Here is a 10,131-nt window from a genome sequence, read left to right as displayed (position 1 = left end):
TGAACAAAAAATGTGTGTATAATTTATAGTATAGGTGGCTTTAGAGTGTTGAAGCTTTCAATGTTAAGAACTATATTTTAGTAGGTGTGTTTGGACTGCTTTCTTATGCGTTTATTATTTTATCGAGAAAATGATTTAATTTAGGCTGTAAGAGGGCAGTGAAAATGAAAAAAAATAGTAAGAAGACGTGATTTGTTGCCGACGATTAAAAATAAGTGAAGTAGCCGGAAATACGTCATATCTGACATTTTTTTTATTGCTGGTGAAATCTGGTGAAATTTTGGCAGGAAGCTGGTGTCGAAGCCCCTTTTCAATCTGGCAACGCTGGCGCTATGGCCGGACTGTATCCGCGGCCGTCGCAGGCTTCGCGCCGTGAGCTTGGGATCTTTCGCAGCTATTACGACCTTGGATTTATCTACCGGACGAAGAAACGCTGGCGGGAAGTAGAGGTAAGCCATTAGTTAACCTCGTATTCTTGTCTTGTGTATTTAACGAAGCAGAGTTACTCTCGGTCCGCGGAAGCGGTTAGTCCTAACGTTTTCGTGACTGATTTTGACCGTTGCTTAGTTTTGAAGGGCGGCTTTTGTACCCGTGTGCAAACAGCGTCGATTCTTGCACCGTTTCAATCTCGTTGATTCGTGAAGTGTTGGTATCCTTGCGGAATGTTTTCGCAGGTAGGAAGCATGGTCGCGTGAGTAGTCGCAGCGCTACGCTGCACTCTTAGCTCGGCGGCTAGGGTTAGAGTGGCGGCCGTGCAGTAGCTGTGGCTACCTGCGCGGCTCCAAAGAATTGCGTACAATAGGCTGAGTGATAGGAGCGCGTCTAGCGCGTGGTAGTCACTAAATTACAATAATTTTAGTGACCGCCGCGCGTACAGCAGCAGACTGAAATGCTGTTCAGACAAGTTTTTTTACGTTTTGCTTGAGGGCAGGATGGACGGAAATGTGACTTTTCGGGGCGTACTCACCGCACTGTTAAGGGGTAATTACATGCGTCTAAGGCGATGAGCGACGCGAGAAACCTCACTCAGTGTGTACGGCAAACAGGAATTGTGTGCGACACAGACAAGCGAAATTTTTTTACACAGGCCGGTGACGGCGGCGACAGCGGCAGGCGACGGGCCGTCGCCGTCGCTGGTTTATTCCCGGACAGAAGCAGCCCACAAGCGAGCGGCAGCAACGACGTCGAAGGGCATTGGCAGCAATGCATTACTTTTTTTCGTTTGTCGCTGTCGCCCACACTGTTTGTTGTACCCATTAGATTACTTTTTTCGCGTCGGTTGGTCCCTATTGGTTCTCATCAAATGTTGCGATCTGCAGCGTGCATGCAACGAAGCGTACTCGAGAATGAAGAAAACAGTAGCTATATGACCCATTAGCAACTTTTCCACGCTAGTCTTGTGAACGTATAATTGGCCCTACGTTGCAGTCGGCTGAGGACAAACTCCAATGCAAATTATTGAGGGATTGTAACCTTACAAAAAGAGTTATGTTTCCTTAAATTTTGTGCAATGTTTTTATACCGGGAACGATAGCGGGGTAAACAGTTGAAGCTACGGACACGTAAGCGCTAATGGGTTTGGGGCGCAGTGCGTAGGCAGACAGCTGTAGGGCGCGCTGTCTAACATGACATTCGCCAAGTCGTACAATGAGCGTGGTGGCATCCAAGGTCACCACATCCGCATCTAGACTGGTTACTGCGCCAAGCAGTATGGCATTCCAATACGGGTTCAGTGCGTGCTCTCGGCGCAAAAACTAATCACCCAATAAACTTCATTTAACGTTGTCAAACTCGTTAATATTTTTTTCATTGTAGAACTTGTCTTTGCTGTCCCCCTCTTTCTGTCTATGTAGGAACCGCGGGAAGACGCTACTTGCCCGCAGATTTTTTTTTTTTTTTGAGAGAGGGAGAGATCCCCGAGGCGTCAGCAGCAGTGGCCGTCGCATTCAAGACACTTCTCCTCACACCCTTGGACATCGTGGATGGGTTCCCATTGCTGCTGTCTGTGTTTTGGCCATTCATTGTGTAATACGCTTCAAAGGCGAAGCGCACCTTCTTGCTTCTGTAGACGTTACTTTGGCTCAAGCGCGGTGCCCTGGTCGGTACTGTTCTGGAGGCCGCCACCAACATTATGAAGCAGTCAGCTCGAACGTGTTTGTTTTTAATACCAAGTTATGCCTTTTTAAATCTTACTAGCGCATCCTCATTTGAGAACCACCTGTCTAAAAAACCCAGTGGGAACGTTTCCTGCGGTTTCCTATTGTACCACCAAAATATATATGTTGCAAAGTTGCCGTGTCAATGGCTTTGTATCTTTGTGTTGATTGCACCTTGTAATGCGTTAATAGTAATCCACGCTGAATTGTTTGTCCCAAATTTTTCTTTCGCAAAATTTATTTGTAAATACTTTTTATGTGTGTTAAATAAGAGCTGGCTTTTTCAGTCCATGTGAAGCACTCACTGATGTACTAAGGCCATTTTGTTTTATGTTAATACTGTTAACTATTCTCCCAGTGCTGTATTTGTACTGACGCTTTTCGTGCTAATGCCAGTACCTTTTTATTTGTGGATGTTAATGTCATTTTTATCGACATAATTTAATTTTGTATTTCAGTGTTTTCAATTGCTTTGCTGCATTTTTATTTGTGATTTTTTTTTCTTGGATGTATCCTAAATAGGCGCTACGTCACCTGTGTGCATGTGGAGTAGGAACCGTTTTTATGCCGTGATATTTTAATTCCCAATAAATTGCATTTTGTGTTAAATTGCAGAATGAACCGATTGTTGTGGTATTTTGAAAAATAAAGTCTGAGCTTGTTTTTTCTTCATTTCCATGTTTCAAAATAGCTTGTCCTGTTTTGTTTGCTTGTAACTGCCTATAGTACCATCGTGGGAAAGGGGGGGGGGGGTCTAGTAGCAGGCGGAGCGAAAGCACGCTGCCTCGCGGGGAATAGCAGAACGCTCTTGAGGCGTAACGAGATGCTTTCCAAGAGAGAGTAGTGGTACCCGTCTGCAGTATCCGGGAACGCCGCCAATAGAGCTTATTCACGCCTAAAGGGAGTGACGGAACGCTGCCTTGGAGATGGTATTGCAATTCCCACACAGGGTTCAAGTACTCCGCTTCGAAAGCAGCAAGTAAATCCCACGGGGAGTGTTTCGCCTCTCGTTCGGCCGCCACGCGCTACTCCTCGGAAGAGTCGCCCAATGCTTCCAAAGGGAGTGAAATATGGGACAAAAGTTTTTACTCCTAGACAGAGTGCCCAGCACTCCTCGAGTTCTTAGAGTGAACGTCGCTCCTAATCAGGGACGCTGCTTTGACGTGCATGCCTGCTGCGGAAAATATTTCTTACGCACTAAGCGCTCTTCCGGACTGTTAAACTAAGTAAACACCTATCTTATAAATGAGAATGAAATGCTTCACCAGTGCTGCTAAAACACAGTACCAGTCGGAATAATAGCGCTAAAGTGTTACACTTCGGGTTGTTCACTTACATCATTCCACGCGAGTTGAGTTCAGCAGCTCATGATAACCTGCAGTATGCCTGTTGCAGTCGGCACTTGTTCTTTTTACACCACGCGTTTTTTTACATCATAATGTCGCGCGGACACCTGCTTCGGCCAACATATCATTTAGTCAGTGATATTGTGTGGCTCAAAAAAAGTACTGCTGGGGAGCTGCAGGTGACATTGGTATCAGATAACATCACGACCATATTATGGCAATTATACTCTGCGACAAAATGCGAACAATTCCAAATGAGCAGCCCTTGCGAAGATGAATATTTGTATGTCTGCTGCAGAAAACATTGCAGAGTGCTTTAAACGTCGTTACACAGCTTTTTCAACATTTGATTCAGAAACACAATAAACCCGCCGCAGTCCCTGCTAACTACGGAGAAGTCGGGACGGAACCGTGCGGCAAGATACAATAGGTGCCTTCCGTAATCCATTGCTAATAACGCATTAAGTACTTGCGTTATCAGAAGGAAACAACGCACACAAATGCAGAATGCCAAGAAATTGCAACTTCTTTGCCATTACGTTATAAAGGCACAGGAATTCCTTTCCCCGGGCAGTGGTACTCATTTCCGCAGCCGTTGTCGTAGGGACTCCGGAAAGTGCAAAAAGAGAATAGTTACTCTCACTGATTTCAAAAAAAAAAAAAAAACATGTGATCGTAAGTCGTCAAAAAACGAGTGAAGAAACACGATGATACTGTCACTGATTTGTTATATAAAATACTGGTGATAAGAAGTCGGTAAGAAAAAAACCAACTGCTGGCCTAAAATAACGCAGAATTTCGAGCAAGAACATCTGTAATAAATAGGTACGAATTGCGTGCTTGTAACCACCCCGTAAACAACGCGCGCAGCCTAAAGCGCTCGCTGAAATTCGTCTTTGTACCGAAACACCCGTGTCCCGAAAGGTCCGTGTCCCGAAAGGCCCGTGTCCCGAAACGCCCGTGCACCGAAAAGACCGTACCGAAATGCCCTGTACCGAAATGTCCTGTACCGAAATGTCCTGTACCGAAAAGACCAGAGCTGGGCAAAAGCAGGAAATGACGCGAAATTCTCGAGAACGTTAAACCAGACGCCGTGCTAGCCGTGTTGCCCTTTGTTTGATGCAAAGCAGGTTCCCTCCGCTTTATGTGGCTACTCTTTACGTGTGCGAAGGGGTGAACAGAAGAGTAAACGGCGGCGCCGGCAAAGAAAGCAAGTTGACACACTGCGCATACTGGTCTGAACGAAAATATGAGCCGCGCGGACTATTAAGATTCGAACGACACTGGGGCCTCTTGTCAACAAAGAAAGGAGGGAGTGCTCCCCACTTGTTACCAATGTATGCCCACAGATCGAGACGAAATGAGGATAATTTTACTCGCTCGAAGGTGGCACGCACAAGGCGGCAGCGGCGACAAAGAAAGCAAATTTACACAGTGCGCAGGACGGGACCCCATTCTGTTTTTTTTTTTACTGCGCGTTTTTGAGCTAGGTGAAAAAATAAGGCGACTTGATAGGCTACTCCGGGGTCTCAAGAGCAGCTCCACCCGAGATGGACGTCGAATTCATAAAAACACAGAAGGGCAGGGATGCATTAGTGTTCGAGGACTACAAATATTGCCTTCAGCGAAAGAATTTAAATGGGACGTCAGCATGGCGATGTTCAAAATACTGGACACGCAACTGCAGGGCAGCTGTTTTAGTGGATGAAGGAAGAGTGAAGTCAAAGACACAAGGTTAGCTCATTATGTTTTGCTAATTTTCGTGTTGCTATTGGTGTTTTTTAACGGTAGATCTCTTTTCAATTTTGAGTGGAAATGGGCGATGCTTGCTTTTGTCTAAGGACGCAATTTTATCAGCCAGAAACAGTGGAGAAAATATCCACATATCCGATGTAATGTGGCGCATGGAGGCATAGTTTGAAAATTCATTGAAAAGCTAGGCAGGTTGACTTGTAACAGACCTGTTTGTGTGTTATAAAACGCGTGAAAATAAATTCAGTTTTTCTCACAAGTGTGGGGAGAAGTTAGGGGCCAATAAATACAATGAACCATAGAAGAACGTTGCTAATGATAAGTCGCACAGTGTCGGATTGTTCGACTGCCACGTGTCACATTCACTTCGTAATAATGATGGCTGACGCAGCCTTATGGATAACATATGCTTCTCCATCTCTGAGCTCTCTCTTACTTAAAATATTGTGGATCTGGATTTCGTTTTATAAAAGGGCATTGGTAAAACTGGAAGCACGGGGAAAAAGAGGCGCAGAATAATTGTACCTGTAATCGGCATCAAGCAAGCGAAAACCCCCAATGCTTTTTGAACGAGAGATATTTCAGTGATGCCTGTTGCACAAAAAGTTACGGAGGAGTTGTAGAACTGCCCCCCAAAAAACTTGTACAGCCTGCTGTGCATGTGCCAAACCTCTCTAGATCACGCAGACAGACAGGAATAGGGAAGAGAAAGATGAATCAATCGAGACGTTTCGTCAGTATTCCTCATTCGGTCTTCGGTTGCCACAACACTTTCTTTGGGGCTGTAGCCAGAAATCTTTTTTTGAAGGGTGTCATGGGCTGTCGGAAAAGGAAAAAAATCACGGAGAAAGTTATAACACGCCCCCCCCCCCCCCCTGCCCCCCCCCCCCCCCCCGCATGACTACGTCCCTGGCTGAGATGAAACTGGTTTGTCGCAGGGCGTTTGATCATGTGCTAGCAGAGCGTTGCGTGACAGCACTGTTTAATGCCCCCGTGGGAGTTATTCGTTGTCACCTTGTGACCTTTATTGACAGGCCTTAGACTTCGACGGAATGATAGACGCGATTTTATAAAGTGAGTAGACTAGCGGTGTAGTATAGTTGCAACAAGTAATGAAAATAAGACGAGTTGATGTAAATCACTATCTCGGGAATATGCAATTCCCGCTTTTTGCCCCATTGTCTGATGATAAGGTTGTATGAAACATAGGTGCATGCAAACTTAGCTGTATGCAAAATGGCCCTGTTCGGTCATGGGGTTTAAGCCTATTATTTATTATTGTTTTTGTTTTTGCACGACGTAATTCTTAGTGTTTTTGTAGTGACAGATCCACGTTATCTCAATCTCGATTCTGACGCGGAATTAGCAACCACAAAAAGAGGCGGTGCTGTGAATTTTCACGGCGGATATTCGCATTGAGGTTACCGAATCAATGCTGCATGGAGCCTGTGGACATTAAAAATGTTTGCAAGACCAAAGTTGCAATGTCGCTTCATAGACTGTTTTATAAGTGTCATCGTAAGCCATTGCACTAGTTTTGCTTGGGAAAACTGTTTCAGAAGCAGCACTCATAATGGAGAATATTTCATGCACCAGTCATAAATTCCAGCGAGTGAGTGAGATTGCCATTTATTGGTTCTAACGGAATCTCACAGTTTGAACCCCGCGAAACAAGCTAACACAAATGTACGAAGGGCTTTAAGAAGTAGCAGTAGCAGTAATAAACATTTTTACTGAGATAGTAATCGAGAAATAATGGGCTTGAAATTTATTCTCGCACCTCTATCAAACAATTTTCGGTGTCACGAAATAACGACGCATGATTCAATGAACCAAATAGTCTATTACGAGTCTGCCCATGACGAACCGCTTTGTGATGAATGGCCCCACACTCGTATCTTTTCCTGTTTGCCAGCGTAGTATAAAACTGTGCCGCGAATGAACCGTGTGGCGCCTCATTATATGGCGATTGTTCTGTTACGAGCAGGTAACGAACGCCTATTCTCACCACAGACTACTGTTTACTTTGTTTGAAATACGTAAATTATTGGATTTCGTTATAAAAACAATACAATTTATCAAAACCCTTGCAGAGCACAACCACCCCCCTGACAGCGAAGAGCTCAATGAGTGCCGATTCACGAACTCGCTCAAGGAGACAGCCAGGCAGCACCCGCACATGCCGGCCCCAGAAATTTACAACCAAGAGATGCTGGGCCTGGTGGGCCAGGTAAATTTCACTTCTACCTATTCAGCGTGGTTACATAGTTAATGTTTCTAGGCACCGTACATCAGCCAACCAGGCTGCAAGGCTATGCGAATGAAAACTCGCGATAATTGAATCACGATGAGGCCATTTTCGCCGAGGAAGTTTTAAGAATTAAGTCTTTAATAGCCGCCTTATTAAGTGCCAGTTTCTTACGTGCCGTACTGTTTTGACGGGAGATTGTAAATTTTGAATTTGTAAAGATGGATTTGTAATTAATTTCCACTGAATGTTCAGCCGTCAAATACGCACTACGTTTTGTGAAGATTTTGTTAATTAAGCTGGTGAAGGTATCTATTCGCTCTAGAGGAGTTAAAACAGTGTATAACCACAATTTAGCGTAAAAACTTCGGGATCTGGCATATTCATTCTCATCATAAGAATATTTCTAATACGATCAGAGTAAGCTCCCATGTAGTTTAGTTTGGGTTACGCACGTTATCAAGTTGCCCTAAAATGCGTGTTGGTGTAATTCTATAATACGAGAATAAAGGCCTTGATCGGAATACAAACTGCATGGTTAATCATATAAACTCTCACGAACCGGTGGGGCAGTCATTATTGATTTAAGCACGTATGACAATGTTTTTCGGGTAGGTATGTAACGGTGCCTCGTCACAACTACAGTCGAGGTCAAGGAAACGGATTCACTTTAAACTGCGGTAACCGGTTCACTGTAATTTTTTAAGCTTCCATAAAGCTGTGGTTTTGAAATTGTACCGAAACTCATTATTAGCATACAGTTTTGTATGCAAATTGGCATAAAGATATTTAAATATTTCTTTTCCATTTTTTTGTGCTCCCCGTTGTATGCTTTATACGTTGATAGCAATATTGTGAAGGCCTAACAACCAATTAATCTACCTTACTTCTTAACTTACCCTACTGAAACTATGCGAAAACAAGTACGACCAATTGCAGGAGTAAAGCGTGGCTGTGCGTGTTGGTTTTGAAATTTTGCAGCTGCATGAAACAAGTGCTTTCTATATTGGAGGTTTATAAAGACCAGATGAATATTTAGGCTGCAGATGAGGTTGCTCCTTCGATCATTTTTATTGCGGCTTTGTCCTTTTATTCTAGGTTGGCGATGATGCCTTAGGCGCCTTGTCTACCTACCAGTCTGTGAGGTCCACACTTTACCGTGAAATGTGGCACAGATGAATATGGGACAGCGCCACAAACAAACTTTGGACGGGAGAGACTTCCTGCTCTTTGACGTAACAGTGAGCGGCCATCGAATCATGTGCTTTTGCACACAGGAAGGATTAGAGCGCTTTTTGGGTGCCGAAGAAGTCTTTGTCGATGGAACTTTTTTTTTCATGTCCCTCCCTCTTTTACCAACTTCTTACAGTGAGTGTGGTCCTTGAGGGAGTAAGCCTGAACGTGGCGTATCTCCTTCCCGGTAAATCTAGAGAAATATACGTCACCGCTTTTCAGAAGTTCGATGAAGCCCTAAGGGCCTGCGGTCGCTCTTCACAACTAAAAATTGTAAGGAGCGACTACGAGCTCGCCCTCATACAGGCTCTTCTGCATGCATTTCTCGGAACCAGGCACCGTGGATGCCATTTTCACTTTGCTCAGACTGTGGGGCGTAAAGTGCAAAGCCTTGGGCTTTCGAAGCCTTATCAGAAAGATCCACATGTGAAAATGTTCGTGCGGCAGAGCATCAGCTTGGCATTTGTTCCACCAACGTTCGTGAGGGTCGCATGGCGCACACTGAAATCATCAGCCCCAACAGCCACAGGAGTCTCCGAACTGTCACTCTATTTTGAAGACACATGGATCACTGGAAACTACGACATCAGCCAGTGGAACCACTACCAGAATGATGGAGCCCGCACAAATAACTTGAAGGAGGCCTGGCACCGGTAAGCGTATTTTGTGGATGTAACAAATTTTCCTTGAACCTCTTATCACTTCATCAAATTGGAAATTTGATCCTGTGCTTTAATAATTTCAGAAAACTGAACAACGTCCTCGGGAAAGCACACCCCAAAATTTACAACTTTGTGAATGTCCTACAGAGGGATGAGGCCCTCAGCCGATCCACCATACTACAAGTGTTGGGTGGCGGACAAATCCGGAAGCGTCAGAAGAAGTGGGAGCGAAAGGACGACAACATTCGCAAGCTAGAGCAGCGTGTCAGCAACGGGCAGCTCGACCTCACCGGCGACCTGAAAGCCGTCCATGCGCTTCGGCGGGATATGAAATCCGCGTTTTGTGTCTTGTACATAGTATGTTAACAAATAAATATATCGTAACGTCTGTTCTGTAACCGTTGTGGCTGTGGCTGGGCTTAAGTTGTGTTCTCTATGTCATGGGTATTTACGCTAACAGCCTGGGTAGGGTTGCCAGTGGCTCTAATTCTTAATGCCTAGCATTTTTTGCCGAGTCCCCCAACCCAGCAGGACCGTGTAACGCCCGGAATTTGCACAAAAATCCATAATTGGTAAAAGTAGCCCTTTGATTTGTTATAATAACGTGAGCGGACATTACTGGTCCAAAGGAATTTTGAAAAACCAAAAAATACACTAAATAGCAAAAAAAGAATTTTTACAGAAGTCAACCAACGAAATCAGAAACATGCATCTGATTCATCTCCTCCAAAAGA

At 44.6% G+C, this 10,131-nt stretch overlaps 1 long non-coding RNA gene and 1 pseudogene across 2 annotated transcripts; both read left to right on the top strand.

The window, feature by feature from the left end:
* Positions 1–327: 327 nt before the first annotated feature.
* LOC144149186 (uncharacterized) lies at positions 328–2,828 on the top strand. The gene is made up of 2 exons (XR_013318227.1): positions 328–449; positions 1,854–2,828. It is a non-coding gene; the product is annotated as an uncharacterized LOC144149186 (long non-coding RNA).
* Positions 2,829–8,671: 5,843 nt separating this feature from the next.
* Positions 8,672–9,777, top strand: LOC144149836 (uncharacterized; annotated as a pseudogene). The gene is made up of 2 exons (XR_013318370.1): positions 8,672–9,388; positions 9,481–9,777. The product of XR_013318370.1 is annotated as an uncharacterized LOC144149836 (transcript).
* Positions 9,778–10,131: the final 354 nt, after the last annotated feature.

This window comes from Haemaphysalis longicornis, unplaced genomic scaffold (assembly GCF_048455015.1).
Source record: "Haemaphysalis longicornis isolate Haplotype H1 unplaced genomic scaffold, Haemaphysalis longicornis Haplotype H1 scaffold_8, whole genome shotgun sequence".
In the NCBI taxonomy this organism is placed as follows: Eukaryota; Metazoa; Arthropoda; class Arachnida; order Ixodida; family Ixodidae; genus Haemaphysalis; species Haemaphysalis longicornis.
Note: the sequence above shows the minus strand (reverse complement) of the source record. Positions and strands in the feature narration are given on the sequence as shown.